Raw genomic sequence first — 16,963 nt, 5'->3', positions numbered from 1 at the left:
CCTCTCCTTGACAAACCTTATCCTGGAATCAATCTAATTGATTTATTATTCTATTTACTGTCTATTGTTTTAAAATGGAACTCTATCAAAAATATGTCTTTGGATATAAAATGTGAATTATGTTTTCTTAACATCTAGTGCAGCCTTATAGACATTAAGGTACATTGCCTATTTTTCTTAGTGTTGGTGAGAAAAACATCATTCCTATTACACAAGTCTAATTACCTTTAAGAGACACCATAAGAACTCAGAATAATGATGGCATCATTACTGTTATTGCACTCTGAATTCTTAAGTGACCATTGTATTCTCTGTCTTTGGGTCTCTTTCTAGTGCCAAAGCCCTCACTCAAAGGAATTAGATCAGACTATGATTGTGTAGTGGATATGATATCTTTGCATGCTTTCTCATTGGAAAATATATGTCTATTATGACTGTTAACTATAGTGCACATATCATAATTTTAAGGCATGTAATTATGTCAGTTTTAAAGTTCTAGTGCATATGAATAGATCCCAAAACCATTTATGCTATTGTATTTTGCTATGTAGCTCTTTTTTTTCAAGCAAAATAAAATGGTTCATTATTTCTTTTTGCTACTTACAACTTCAAAAAGGAATAGAATTTTTAGCTAGTTATGTGTTTGTGACTCTAGATATCATTTGATAAAATGAGTCAAGTGGGAAACTTCCATTTCTTTATGATGATACCTCAAATGTGTCCTTATCTCTAAAATCAGTAAGAGGGAGGAAGTACAGAAATCCTCCTACCTTGTTTAACTTTCATGCATCTTTAGAACTTATAATAAAGGAACTAGATTTTGATATGTTTATTTTGCAGGAGCCAAGGAGAAATAAATAGCCCTAATGAATGCTTTGACCGTTAATTTACATCTCCTACTTGTAAGTTTCTTTTCCCACCAATGTTTAGAATACACTCATTTATGGGATCTGATGTATTTCTATTTTTAATTCATGAGATTCTGATGGTTTGCTTATTTAAAAATAAGTTGTGAGGTTATGTTCATTTTTACCAGGAAATGATGGCCCATGACATAATGGTTTCTACATAATCATGGAAAAGTTGACTCTTACAAGAAATTCAGAATAATGAAGAGTTCTTAGCTCAGAACTAAAAAAGAGAGTCATAGTGGATAAAAAGAAACACTGCTTGCAAGAACACAAAGCAAAGATGTATAGTTACCAGCAAAGCACTGAGTTTTTCAGAAAGACATTATCTAGTACACAGATCTTTAGCAGAGAGAGATTATGGATCAGTATACATTTTTATAGTCATGGTTGAGGAGAAGCTTAAAAATACCTGAAACACAGAAAGTAAACTGTTGAAAAGAAATATAGTACCTTAAATGAGCTACTGTATTTAAAGTACTTCTTACATGTTAAATATCTAATAAATAATTTTATCTCAAAATGTCAGATGTATTCAGAATTTGGTATGTAGTGTCTATTGTAATTGATGCTTTGAAGAAAATTGACTTCACTTTCTTTAGTATTATTTGAAAACATATCTGTAAATCCAGGCATAACTCATTTTGACTCCCAGGTATGTTATTTAATGTCCATTTGATATTGGACAAAGTTTTCATCATCTGTAAGTTTTAAAGTTCTTCTTTCTAAAAATGACAATAATACCTACCTCATAGATCTGCACAAGGTTTGAATGTGATATGTAAGAACTTATTAAGCAGTTGGGCCAATAATTAACAGCCAAAATATGGCAGCTGTCAATCTTATTATTATTGTCAAAATCCTTATCTAAGAAATATGTGGAGAAATGAAGGGGCCCCCTGGCCAAATGAGTACTTTGTGCTAGTGCCTCTAAAAAAGACAGCTGCTTCATGTTAAAGCTGAAGTAGTTTTAGTTGGACCTAAAATAAATGCCATAAAATAACATTGGAAAAGTGATGTATTAGAAACAAAATTGGTAGTGCAAGATAAGTCATTGTAAATAAAACACACAAAGAACATGATGTTTCAGTCTGATACTAGAGAATTTACTAATAAATACTTTGGGAAGATAATTTTTCAACTAACATTTAAGTATACTTTGGGAATTTGTTTGTATCTGATTTACATTTCCCCCTGAGTTTGCTATTCCATTGATAAACATAATGAGCTGATACCTTCTTCCTTTCATCATTCATTGGAAACAGGGCTAATTGAAAAGCTACCCCTGACAGATATCTTAGATGTTTAATTAATTAATGCCTTTAAATTTTGAAGATTCTAAAATGAAAGTGTGGAATCAACTGAACAAATGCAGAAATTGTATATTAATGCTTTCTCAATAAATCCATTTCATTGCAGTTATCATTTTTTAAGCCTACACCAAAATGGCATAAAATTCTTCTAGAAGCCAAATCTTTCCCTTCTGATCATGTAAGGATTTCTTCAAATTACATTTGTGCTCTTTCTACTCTTCCTAGAGGGACATGATTTGCCTGACTTGAATGTTTATTCACTAGTCTTTTCTGAATAATCTTACCCTAAAAAGATCTGTCAAATGCTTTTGATTTAAGAATTGTTTATAGATTGTAGATTTATTTGTTTTGTTCAAGTAAAACATGAGTTAAGGGAGGGAAGGATTGAATAGGAACATTGATTTATTAGTTTTTTTTTAAAAGACACTGAAGAAACCGCTGGTCTACATGAAATACTCTCTCGTGTATTTCACCTTAAGAGAAGTGTAAGGCCAAGTTGTACACATTTGACATATAAACCCCTGCAGCTTCTATAATTTGGCGCCAAGAAAGTCACACAGAATGATTAATAGGTTTCACATATGATGCTCCCAGGCTATTAAGCCAATATTTGAACAATTACTTCTTTCAGTTCAGAATTACTGTGAAGAATTTAAAGACTTGCTCTCTTCTCTTCTACTTGCCAACATGCAGTAAATTAATGGAATGAAAAGTTCTTGCACCACTGAGAGGATATCTGTTTCACACATCCTACATGAATTGCATATTTCTTGCATAAATGATAGAGTTACTATCAGAGGCTTTAGTTGGAAGTGCCCACAGTTTGAAGTCTTATGAGTTAATTGTAATCTTGAGACTCATCTTTTAGCATTACTAGATGATAACAAGTTAGCATGAATGAGGGACATGTCTTATCATGGAAAACAGTTTTTCTTATTTGCTTATTGCTGCTTCTTCAAAGAAATAACTCATGAACTAATTTATATAGTACTTTCCATTACTCTTTCTTCTTAAAATTGTGGTGGTTAAACCTTATTTGATTTTTTAAAGAATAAAGAGTTTCGGGACTGGGGTTGTAACTCAGAGGAACAGCACTTGCCTTGCATTAGTGAAGCACTGGGTTTGATCCTCAGCACCACATAAATATAAAATAAAGATATTGTGTTCACCTATAACTAAAAAATAAATATTAAAAAAGAATAAAGAGTTTGAATTACCAAATTTTTATTTTTATAACTTAGATTTTTTTCTAATAACTACTGAAATGCTTTATAGCATATAAATACATTTCATTTAATTACGAGATTTCAATATCTATCATACTCCCATTTTATAAAGATTCCAGTCTTCTTGTAGTAGAGAGTATATTACACACACACACACACACACACACACACACACACACACACACACAGTTAACAGGTAAGACATTTGACAAATAGCAATAATTATAAAAACTTAAAAGTAAATGGAAGGAGCCAGCACAGTGGCACATGCCTATAAAATCCCAGCAGCTCAGTAAACTGTTGCAGAAAGATCATGAGTTCAAAGCCAGCCTCAGCAACTTAGCAGGACTCTGTCTCAAAATAAAGTACAAATATGGCTGGTGATGTGGCTTGATGGTTAAGTGCCTCTGGGTTTAATCCTTGGTATGATCAATCAATAAAAATAAAATAAAATAAATTTTATTAATGAGTTTTCCTCCAATATTAATGTAATTAGTCTACATTGACTTTAAAAGAAGTCAGATTTAGCACAGCACAAAACTGATAAAAACTTGGTGTATATCTCAATTGTTAGGCTACAAGTATTGAACTGATTTCATTCAGCTCAAGTTGTTTACAAGTCTAAATATAGATTCATTCATATTTTTTACTAAGTAATCATCATTAGTTATAAGGTGATATACTAATTATTTGTAAATTATTTTTCTTTATGTTTGGATCAGTATCTTTCAATATGGAGAATATTTTACTCTTAAGTTAGAAATATTAGGTACTATTCAGATGAAAGATATGCAAGTGATGCTTTTTGGGAAAATAGTATATTGACAAATGCAATATTAATTTCCAACAGATTTCTCTTGCTATATGATATTCGATGGGATTGCACTTTTGGGTGTTTTATTGGATGGGTGTGATGAGAAAACAACCAATAGGTATACAAATAGTAAAGATTAACCTAAAACTTGAAGAACAAATAAGCAAGTATACTTTTGTAATGACTTGTACTTTAAAAAGAATACTTCTATTTTATTATAATTTCTTTTTAAATTGTCATTTCTTATAGAAAAAAGTTCAAATTCTGCTCATTATTAAGGTTTTGAAGAGCATTAATGCAGTGGAAAATTTTCACCTTTAGTTTTCCTTATGGTGAGACAGTTCATGCTGAAATTATAAATATGTGATAAGAGTATTATTGTCAATATTATGTAACTTATACCTAACTTGACATAGGGAGAAGAAATATTAAGGATGGAGGATATTCTTGAAGTAATTGAGAAGGAAGGAGACTCTATTGCAGTGATCTTGTTCAGCGGGCTGCATTTTTACACTGGACAGCTCTTCGATATGCCTGCCATTACAAAAGCTGGACAAGCAAAGGTATGCACATTATTTTCTCCTTCCAGCTCACCCAGCCATTGCTTCACCTGCACTTCTAGTGAAGTACCTTGGTTTCTGGCACTGTGAATTTATTATAAGGAGTTTTTTTCTTTAAAAAAGAGGAAGGCTGGTATAAATTTTAAAAAATGCACTCTGTTCTTTTTTTGCTTTTGATGTCTCTATTTAAAAAGCCAAGTTTTGCATGTCTGTGGTCAGCTTCACTTAGGAACAGCTGCTGTCTGAAGTCTGCTTCTAGTGAGCAGCACAGGCAAGCTCCCCACAGGTGATGTCACTGGTATTCAGCTGCTCAGATAGCAGGAAGCAGAGCAAACACCCAGCCTTGTAACTCCATGTGAGGACTGATAGATCTTTGCCTTGATACTTTGCCATTCTGTAATTCATCCTAAATATAAATTGGTTCTCATTTAACCCTAGATACATAAAGATGGAGAAATGTAGGATCAAACTTTATCAAGAAATTGAGTATTCACTCAAGGTACTTAGGAAGGCCATTTAATTTCTACGAATCTCAAGAATTTTTTTCCTTATACATTACTACATTAAACTTAAATTTTTGACCACTTCTAAATTGTGTCTTTTTTGTAAATAAGTGTTTACCCAGAGTGCTTCTGGTGTTTATCTCCCTAATAAAATAAATAAATAAATAAATAAATAAATAAAGGGAGTAAAATTCAATGCTCATAATTTACATTTAAAATTCTAAAGTAAGAATTCTATTTGATTCACCATGTATTTAAAAAGATGACAATGGAATTTTATTCTGGACATTAATTAGTTATGGAATTCATATGTATGTTAAGTCTAGTTAATATATTCAGTTATTGAAGCTAATGAGTGGAACTAATGAAAAGAAATTTAGCACTGTTATCAGCAGTCTCTAGGAATCCCCAACCAGGACTTCCAACTGGTTTGATGGATAACTGTGAAAGTGGTGGAGTACAAAAGATATAAAGATAATGTATTCTTAGTTTAGACATTAAATGTTAAGCACCAAAATAAAGGGAGGCCAATAAAAAACATCATATTTTAAAATGTTATGCAAATAATCACCAGTCCTTGATTCTTAGTATATATACATCCACGTGTTATTAAACTACCTAAATATGAGACAGAAAGAGAAGAAAGGCAATGGATTTTTGCATCATCACACTGTCTAATGTTCAAATCCTGGCTAGGTCATTTAATTATTATATGATAAAGTCAAGTTTCTTGACTTTTCTGAGTCTCTATTTTTAAAAATACTAATCTGAGATAGCATCTACTTCAAATTCAGTATGCAAATATAGAGTACAAAACACCTCTTTTCTATACCAACTAAATGTATATACACCTCATTGTTCTTTGCCTTCCTATCCCTAATGATTTAACTACTACTCATCAACTCAACTACTACTACTACTGCAAGAAAGCTCTAGTCTACTCTTAGAGCAGAAAACTGTCACCCACGCTCATGTACCTGCTACACCTGGATGTCCTATCCTATATGCACCTTGAGATCAGCTTGGTTCAAATAGATTTGTCTCCCACAAAATGTTCCTACTGTTTTATACTACCATTCGGCTACACCTTCAGATTCATCTCATCCCTCCTGTCATTAATCACTCACTTTTTAATTCCACTCTTAGAGTCTGTCTTTCCCTTCATCTTGCTGAATCAGGTAGGAAGCATTTCAGCTGCAGTAAACAACATCCCAACAAAATCAACCAAAAAAGCAGGAATTCCTTTTCTAACCACAGAAGACTTGAGGTTGTAGTCTGACTGGCATCTCCAGAGTTCTCTTCAGTTTTCTCACACTTTTCACATTACAGTCCTAAGGTGGAGTTGTCCCAAATCCAAATATCCCATTTCTATTTAAGAAAAAGAGAAGAAAGAAGGGAGAAGTATCAGTGCAGCCGCTTCATCTGTCCCTTTCATCTGAAGTGCTAAAGCTTTCCCAGAAAAACCTAGCAAATTCCTTCTTGTGACTCACTGCCTTCTGAAGTGGCAGCTAAAAAAGAACATGGGTGAAGAAAGAGTTCACATTTATAGCCCCATAGGAGAGAAGGACTAGGAAAAAGTGGTTGGAAAAAGGTTTGGGCTTGATAAGGCACAATGTTTCCCATTTGTGCGCCGCAGGATCTCATGGTTTCTAACTAGGTCATGTGGCACTTTCTATTTGAGTGCAAACATCTGTTAGACTCAACCACAAGCTGTATTTATTTATTTATTTATTTATTTATTTATTTATTTATTTATTTATTTATATTATGGCACTGGGGATTGAATCCACAGGTGTTTTGCATCTGAGCTATATCCCAAGTATTTTTCCCCCCTTTGAGACAGGGTCTTGCTAAGTTGCTGACAGTAGCCTTAAACTTGCAATCTTTCTGCCTCAGCGGCTGAGTTACTGGAACTATAGGCATGTGCCACTGCTCCTGGCTCAGCTATTTAAATTATTAATAAATAAAAATCACAGTCATGGCCCAATCAGTCTGGAAAAAATTAATAAATAAAGTACTGGGTACAGTGACATGTACCTCTTGTTCTAGCCACTTGGATAGCTAAAGAAGGAGGATCACTTGATCCCAAAAATTTGTGGTCAGCAAATATCTCTTAAAGAAAAATAAAAAAGGCAGCAGCAGAATATAAATGAAGACATTATTAATAAGGTATTTTAGTAAAATCAAAGACACCCAGGTAACATTCATATAACCTTCACATATAAACATTAGCCTCAAGGAACCATCTAATTAAGAAAAATATAATTTTTTTCTTGAACAATTTTGAAATTCTTCTAGGAGATAAATAAATGACTGATCAAAGTTTTGACAGAAAGCTTGGCTATTATCTTTCCAGGTCTAAAAATAAGGAGTGAGCTCTCATGAACTATTTTTATAGAAGAGTATCAAAAATATTTGCATATGATATCATGTGAGCAAAGAATCGACTAGGAAAAATTATTATCAAACACAACTGTATATAAATATAATAAGAATTGGCATGGTTTATGGATTTCTATTTATAATAAATTAACCTTGCTGGGCAAGATGTCACATGCATGTAATCCCTGAGACTCCAGAGGTTGAGGTAGGAAAATCAAAATATTGAGTTCAACCCAAGCAATTTAGCAACAAACTGCTCCGTGGCACATAGCTATAATCCCAACTTCAACTACTCAGGAGGCTGAGGCAGGAGATTGTAAATTGGAGACAAGCCTCAGCAATTTAGTGAGACCCTGTCTCTCTCTCTCTCTCTCTCTCTCTCTCTCTCTCTCTGTAAGTGAAGATAACCTCAACGTTTTATTAGTGTAATGAAACAATGAAGTTTAGAACTTGATCACTTGGCCTTTTCTCATCTTATCTTCTCCCAGTTCCAAATGCTTGTATCTCTCTTTTTTTTTTTTGAGAGAGAGAGAGAGAGAGAGAGAGAGAGAGAGAGAGAGAAATTTTTTAATATTTATTTTTTAGTTCTCAGCGGACACAACATCCTTGTTTTTGTATATGGTGCTGAGGATCGAACCCGGGCCGCACGCATGCCAGGCGAGCGCGCTACCGCTTGAGCCACATCCCCAGCCCTTGTATCTCTTAATAGCCAGCATTCTCTTAGATCTGCACTTAGGCTCAACACAGTCAAGCCTCAATACAACCTTCTTTGTAGTTTAGCTTTTTGCCACTCTGTTTCCTGTCATATGCCATTTTCCCTTGTGCATACAGATAATTCTTGCCCTTCTTGTACTGTGTCACTTTATGACCTTGGCATTCAGTACATTTCTTATAGAACATCCAGTGGATCTTAGGAATGTTCACCATATTTGCAGGAGTCTTATCGGCAAGGAAAATAAAAGAAAGACCCTGTCTCAAAATAACAAGAAAAAAGGGCTGAGAATGTAACTTAATGACAGAACATCTCTTGCTTCAATCCCTAGTATTCCAAGAAACAAAAAGAGAAGATGTATAATAAATTACCCATGGCCTTGAACTCATCCATGCAGGAGCCAAACATCAATAACCTGAAATATGTTAGGGAGGCTCAGTCCCCAAGAACCTAAGTTTTTGAAGCTATTGCTAAGAAGTTTTCAGCAGGTGTTTTATTTAAGATTTGACTAAATGAACCATGGGAGAAAGAATGATTAATTCTCCATGGAAGAGAAACATGGAATCCAGATGTTGTTTTAGGATTACAGATATGGGGAAAATCAAGCCTCTTAGTTGTCAATCAGAATTTGTGATTTTGCAACCACTCTCTTCAGTGCTATCAAGGATAACTGTTTCTCTTTATCAAGCTTCATAACATCTAATTTCAGTATCTCCCAAAGAAGACATTACATATAGAGTTTCTGTAAATGATGAGTATTGTATTAAAAAAAATTAGTTTCTTAAGGGCCAGGATATTTTCTCTAGTATTCCAGTTTTCATACCACTTAACAAACCAAGGAAGGCTAAGTCTATGTTAAGCTGAAAAATTGAAAGTGTTTCAATATGGAAAGTATACAACATTTGATGTATGATGGTTGAATTTCCTACAACTCATCTGATTTTTTTTCACTTACTTCTTTAAGAATGGAAAAAGAGGCTTTGTGTCATAGCAATCAAAAGGAAATTCCAAATGATCTTAAATGGGAAAAAAATCCACAATAAAATATGAGAGATTTCTCCAATAGAATTCCTCACACTCTAGTTCTTTCACTAAATTATTTAGGCAACAAGATTAGGCAAAAGTTAGTTGAGTTGAGGAGAACATATCTTCCCAGCAAATAATTTGTCCTAAGGAAAGTAGCATAAAAAGAAGAAACTATCTTATTGTCTTTAAAAACTGTTTTTAAGTGGACAAATTTAAGAGAGAGATCTTCAAGAATTATCCCATAGACTTTCATGCAATATTGTCAAGTTTGACATAAATTAAATATTAAAAAAACAGATTAGGTTGAGGAATTGATTTTTGAGAATGATAAAGTAATAAGTAGAAAAAATATTTTATGGGGAGAGTATACTTTGATCTCACACTTAATGGGACTGTCTCCATACATAACTATGGATACCATCTATATAATTATCATGGGTACATTAAGTAGGTGCTTTAAATCTACTTTATAATGAAACTGGCCCGCATTAATAATTAAATGTTAAAAGTCATCATGCATCTGAAAAGTCAGCTATGCTTTCTTAGGAGGGCTGCAATAGGTTAAATACATGTCCTGGTTGAATTTCCTAGAACTCACCTATCCCAGCTGATTACCATCACTCTTCCACTTGTGCCACTCTTGTGGCATAAATATTCAAATCTTTGTGATTTGGCATATATCTAAATTGTCAATATCATATTTCCCACTGCTTTTCTTTACATAATTTGTCACATAATTTGTGTATCATCAAAGCCAGACCCTGGGAATGTCACCCATACACACAGGGAATGTCCAGATAAGAGACCTTCTGCCTCCATGTTTTGTATTTGTGTATTTGTGTGTCTTTGTTTATGAGCAACTAAACAAAAGCATAAAAAAAAATAGAGAGATGACAAAACAAAAGCATGAAAGATATGTTTGTTTTTCATGCTTATATTGTGGCAGTCTTGCAGTAAAGGGCAAAGTGAAGTATATTTTACAGGCCCAACTCGTATTTTACTTGAATGACTCTTGTAAAAATCTGAATGTGAAACACTTGACCTTCATTATTAAAATTTTCTTACTCCTATGTGCCAAGATGAATTTATCTTCCTGTTGGACTTCCATAGCATGATGGAAAATGTCTCGCTGACTACCTTTTGCATTGCCTTATAATTATGGCTGTGCCTATGCTAACTCTCCAATTTAGAAAGCTAAATTGTCTGTAGACGGTTCAGTGACTGATTAAGGATGAACCCTGAGAACCTCACAGACTCCTGACAGTGCTTTGTCCACAATGATTTATCTTTAAACACGTACCTGTACCTTTTAGGCCAGCAAATGGTTAAGAGTATGTATATCAGCAAAAGTGTTGGTCAGGCTAATTTGATGGATCACAGTGTTCCAAAAACAAAATAAAATGAAACAAACAAAACAAAAATAGCAGAACTGTGTTCATTAAATATATTTTGAAATTTCTGCAGAATGGTTTATATGGCTACTTATTCTGAAAATTGAGATACTTTTTGTAAATTTCTTCAAATTCCATTTGTATTCTTTGACTCAGTTAGGACATAATGATTTTTTTTAAGTCATTAAAAATTAAGTGAACTAAATTATGCTCGGAAAATTACCTTAAGCTATTTCCCCATTTTGGACCTCTGAAATAAATCAAACAAACTATTTTGTGTGAGGTCCTTCACAGGCTAGAAAAAGCCTGTGGAAGAGAATAATCAAATAGTCCTATAGAAATTGTTTTCTTTTCCTCTTTTTTCTACTTCTAAGTATAATTTTAAGGTCTGAAGACTGGTTTGCTTTACTTTCTCGTGTGTGTGTGTGTGTGTGTGTGTGTGTGTGTCTGACTATGGATTGTACCCACTAAACTACATTCCCCAGGCCTTTTTTTAAATTACTTTATTGTTTGGAGACAGGAGCTCACTAAATTGCCTAGGCTAGCCCCAAACTTACAATCCTCCTGCCTCACCTCCAGAGTTTCTGGGATTATAAGTATGAGCCACTTCATACAGCTGGTTTTTCTTTCCAGGTCTCCCAAAACCTCTATTCTTACTCTCCACACAGCTATTATCTCTGTCTCATTTCTTCTCAATTTACACATTAAATTTCAGTAAGAAAGTGTTCCCCTTCTCTCCTTCTCTAACTTCCTATTTCTGAATTTGCCAGTCTCATCAATATCTCCTTTCCCTTTCTTTCTCTTTCCTTAATTCATTCCTCCTTTCTTCTCTCCCTCCCTCCCTCAGTCACTCCCTCTTACATGGAACCCAGGCCCTTATGCCAGCTAGGCAAGTGCTCTGCCACTGAGCCATATTCCCCCTCTCAATATCTACACTTTAAAAATAGAACTAAAATGAAGATCTATTTCTGAAATCATACATTGTACAAATGGCAATAATATTTGCTATTGCTAATAGCCTACAGAGCTGCAGACACTTGACATGCACCACACTACACTTATATTTTCCAGCAACTTTAATAGTCAACAGCCTGCACTATGTCTCAGCAGACACAACTGAGCCTGAGAGAGGTGAAGCACTTTTGCTTGGCAACTTAACCAGCCAGTGAAACCTGGAACTGGCATCTACTGATGCTGATGCCCAAGTTCTTTGCATTGACTGGGAGAGAACTTTCCCCTGCATTGTCTCCTTTTATATATGCAAACTAATCATGTAATGGCAAAGAGTATTTATAAAAGTCAAAGAAAAAAATATGTAACACCCTCCATTTTTTCTTACTTTTTTTTTTAAATTGGAGACCTCTGTCTCTATAGTTGATGTAATTGTTGCTTTTACAAAGATGGAAAATATAGGGAATGAGAAAAAAAATTCTGCCTTTAAAAAGCACAGATTCTGACTGATGAGATACATAGGAAATTTCTTCAAACACTGCTTTAAAGAAAGATCCACTAATGTGTCTTAGATTAACACAACAGAAATTATAGTTATGCATGTTCAGATTCATTTATCCTTATGACTGGTCCAAAACCACATCCTCTGAATTGGCTCAAGGAGATACATTCCCACTGAGGTTCAAAAGCTGTTATTTCTTTTTGGCGGCATCTTTTCTCATAATTAGGGAACATAACGTAACATTGGTGCCAGATTGTTCCATATCAATTTTTCCCACAGTGTAACTGACTAGTTATGTACATCTCATTACTGGTAAACTCCTAAAAATCAAATAATCTCTTAGATTACATGTATTAATTTCAAAAATATGCAAAAGTACCCTTTTGACAAATAAATTGAGCCCAGAAAGTTCTCCAGAAATTGTGATAGCTTGGCCACCTTCAACATCTGAGTCAAAGTCTACCATCCTCATTCATGAATCCAGGGCTTTCATCCAAAGTCAAGGTCCCTGACTTGCTTTTGTCCTCTCTTTTCTTTCCAACATCTTATGCCCTGATGATTTATTTTTCAACAAGAAACTTCCATCATATTTTCTTTTATGGTAACTATAGCAATAAGTTACTGCACCTTATAAAAATATCAAGGATGGCTTGATATAGATGAATGTAGTTTGATAAGAAATAAAATCTTAATACTATGTTACTCTAATATTTTGTTACTGTAATTTGCACAGGTTGACAAATAAGTGCCTACTTCAGGAAGAATTTCATTTTCATTTTTTAGCTTATCCTTGAATACAGCCAGAGTTTTTAAATCACCAGGTTAAAATGTTTATTCTCACTTTGTTCTGATTCCAAGTTATAGGTAATATTTTTTTTAATACAACAAGTCCCTTGATTTCTGTGCAGATTTCTATTTACACTTTTTTATGACAGACTTTTTAATTCCAATTGCTCTTTTTTTTATTTCTTATGTTTAAAATCAAACTTTCTGGAAACTCCCAAGTATATTCACAGCAGCTAACTCCTTAACATGAACCTATGAGTGTGTGTAAATGACCATTGTTCACTTTATAAAGTCCTGTTGTCTCCTCTGTTAGCACATGCTAAGTGATATCAATCAGCAGCTCAAGGACAAAGGATTTTCTAGTCAACTTATTGTGTATAATGTTTGTAATATTTCTCAATACACAAGATATACATTTAAAGTTACTAGACCTTAATCTATTTTTTTTAATGGCAAGGGGTATCACTGGGAGGCATCCTCAGCCTTTTTATTTTTGATTTTTGAGAGAGAGTTTTGCTAAATTGCCCATGTTGACCTGGAACTTGTGATCTTCCTGCCTCAGCCTTCTGCGTAGCTGGGATTACAGATATGCCTAACTTTACCTGGCTATCACAACTTACTCTTAGAGTAATTCATCAAAAGTATGAAGATGAAATTTTGTCAGCTGTCCTAGTTTACCTTTTTGCTATTCCTGTTTGCTCCTGAACTTCATTACAAACATTTAAAATTATCACATTGTGGGATTCCTGGATAAAATGCTGTGTGGGTTATTTTTTCTGCAGTGTATGTTATGATATACTTTTTTTTTGGTCTCATGTATTATCTATAAGAGCCTTAGGACTAATAAAATCAAGTAGCATGACAGCTCTGCCTTGCAGAAAATTACCCTTTGATTCTGGCTGCCATGCTGTTTGGTTTCTAAAGTCTTCTTGGAGCTTCACGTGAAAGATTGTATCTTGTCTCTTTCCCTTGGTATGTTTATTTCATTCTGTATTGTTTTCTATTTTAATAGGGAAGACTTCCTATTCTTACTGAGCTATTGGCATAAATAAGTAAAGGCTGAACATAAAGCACTAAAAAGTAGCAGAAAACAGGATCTTCTATTTCCAAACTAATTTTTGGAAAGAAATTGTGACCCATATAACACATTGACTTTTAGTAGAGAATGAACCTATTACAAAATAATACTTAGTTGCTTCTTATAAACAGAGTCAGAAGAAAAGGAAAAAGAACAGGGATTTTTGAAAGCACTGATATATGAAGTCTGCATGAAAGGAAGTACTTTTATTCACTCAGAAATGAGATATTTAAAGAGCTGCTAGAAGCCCTCTTTCCCAAATTGACTGTTTTTGTTTTTAACATAGCATCTATGTACACTTTTTAACCATAACACCTGAGTGTATTTTGAAAAGTTAAATGCTCTTTCTGATAAGAAACCTTATGTCCTACTCTTCATTTCTTGCTAACATCATCCAGCAAATCCCTAATTGTGGACTTCTTAGGGAAGTCCTAATATCAGAGTTGACTAGCCAAAGGTGTATTATTGTTAATACACCGTTTGTCTACTCATTTATATAGAGTCAATCAGCATGTCAAGTGCTCACTCACACACTTCCCTATAACATCCCCACCACCCCGCTCAGTGCTGGAGATTGATCCAAGGGTTTTGCACAAGCTAAGAGTTCTCTTTTGTGTATTTTTATTTTGAGACAGAGCCTCATTAAGTTGCCCAGGATGGCTTCAAACCTGCAATTCTTCTATCTAAGCCTCCTGAGTAGCTGGGTTATAGTGGACACCACATATCTGGTTTCCCTATAATTTGGAAAAAAGTTATAAATAATATTGGAAAAAAACATTACCTTAAATTTTCCATCACACCCTTTCTTCTTAAAATATATTTTTTAAATTTATATCAGTGTAGTCCTATCATTATTTCCTATTGCTTTTGTATAAGCAAAAGAATACCTAAAGACTTTGTTCGTTGGTATGATGTAGAAGCTGCAGTCTCAGTCATAAGAAGGTCACATAGGAGTACCATCTAGTGGAAATTAATAGCATCCAAGGGACTATGGGGAAACTGGAATTCACCCACCATAAAGTTAGTGAAACTGATGAGGGGACTATCACATCCACTGTTGTCTGAGCAGTGTCTAGCAGTGTACGTTCAGCGACTGAATTTATGAATAGCCATAGGCATGCCTTACAGGCACCTCCCAGGGACTACAGGGCTACAATAATGGGTGGTTAATTAAGTGGTTTGGACAAAGGCTATTTACCTACTTTAATATTTTGTTTTTTCAAGAATCCACAAGCATACCAGAGCATATTTACCCTTATAATTAAATCTGCCACTTATTAATGGTCTTTAGAATTCAGAGAAGTTTTTAAGGTAAAAAATAAAATTAACTGAATAATAACAGTCAACAGTCAATTTGTTACAGAATTAGTAAAATTATCCAAACTTTAATACCTTTAAAAAACTGTCAGCTACACCATTTCGTATTTTATTTTAATAAATAGAAAAATAATGAGTCAAAATTGAGAGGGAATGTATAAGGTCTTCCCCTAGAAAGTTTAGCCCAATCCATATGTATCATAGTACTCAACTGGTTAGAAGAAACCTTGGTGCTGCAATAAGGAAGATGGCAAGAGCAAAGCACGTGTGTGATTCCTTATTTAGGGGGATTTTGAACATATTTTTAACTACTCTTTTGCCCAAGATACTTTATTTTAAAAGAAGCCACATCTGAACAAGTAATGTATATAATAAAATAGCATCAGAAAGACAGAATCTCAAAGAATATTTTATTGGGGGTGGGGGTACTCAACCACTGAGCCACATACCCAGCCCCCTTTTTTTGTATTTTATTTAGAGATAGGGCCTCACAGAGTTGCTTAGTGTTTTACCATTGCTGAGGCTGGCTTCTAACTTGCTATCCTCTTGTCTCAGCCTTCCAAGCCCCTGGGATTACAGGTGAGTGCCACCATGCAGCCTCAGATTATCTTCTTTTAAAGTTTAACATCAGTTGAAAGACTATCTGTTGACAACTGCATGGCTTTATTAATTGCCAGATGGCTGGGCTGGCAAGATGAGCTGAGTTCAAAGGAGCTGGATGCAGCAAAGAATCCATGCAAAACATGAACATGAGTTTCTAAGGACAGGGTAGGACTGCTCAGTTACCCCAAGGGTCAGCTCCACGCTGGGCAGTGCTGGAAAGAACAATAAAGCAAACCCCCAGCCCCTAAACCCCCTATTCGTTGGGTAGAAGACATTTGATAGAATATCCCACCCAAAAAAGGCAAGGGGTAGAGTTTCGAAGGGTGGAGTCTTGCTTGGTGATGTTATGTTGTCAGCAGATTGACTGACATCTTGGCAAGCCACACCCATCTCAGGTGCTGTGTGGGATCACGGTAGAACTAGATGAAAGGCATTTGCATTACACAGCCCAATGAGCGTGCAATGCCAGACCATCCCCTCATATGCTCAAATGCACACACAGCCCATGGATGGCTCACAATGGCTCACCTTTATTTGTTCATTCATTTACCTATTTTTTAATACTTTGTGTACATATTGTGCAAAAGTAGGAGGTAATGAGATTATAAAATGCTGCAAGAGAGGTAAACAAACAGAGCTGTAGGATGACAGATAGGAGAGAGATGGCAAAAGAACTGCCCCGTAGAAATTATCTTGTGAACAATATCTGAGTTAGGCAGGTGTGTGTCTTAGGTCATTATCTGTGAAAACTATAGACTGGGTAGTTTATAAGGAATAGAGCTTTATTCAACTCATGATTCTTGCAGGCTGGGAAGTCCAAGAGCAAGTCACTGGCACCTGCTGACAACCTTCTTTCTGCACCATAGCATAGTGGAGGGCATCACATGACAA

At 34.6% G+C, this 16,963-nt stretch overlaps 1 pseudogene; it reads left to right on the top strand.

The window, feature by feature from the left end:
* LOC143637791 (kynureninase-like) overlaps window positions 1–16,963 on the top strand; it is an 86,657-nt pseudogene that overhangs the window by 24,546 nt on the left and 45,148 nt on the right.

This window comes from Callospermophilus lateralis, unplaced genomic scaffold, assembly GCF_048772815.1.
Source record: "Callospermophilus lateralis isolate mCalLat2 unplaced genomic scaffold, mCalLat2.hap1 Scaffold_161, whole genome shotgun sequence".
Lineage (NCBI taxonomy): Eukaryota > Metazoa > Chordata > Mammalia > Rodentia > Sciuridae > Callospermophilus > Callospermophilus lateralis.
The sequence above is the reverse complement of the archived record's forward strand: the minus strand, read 5'-3'. Positions and strand labels throughout refer to the sequence as shown.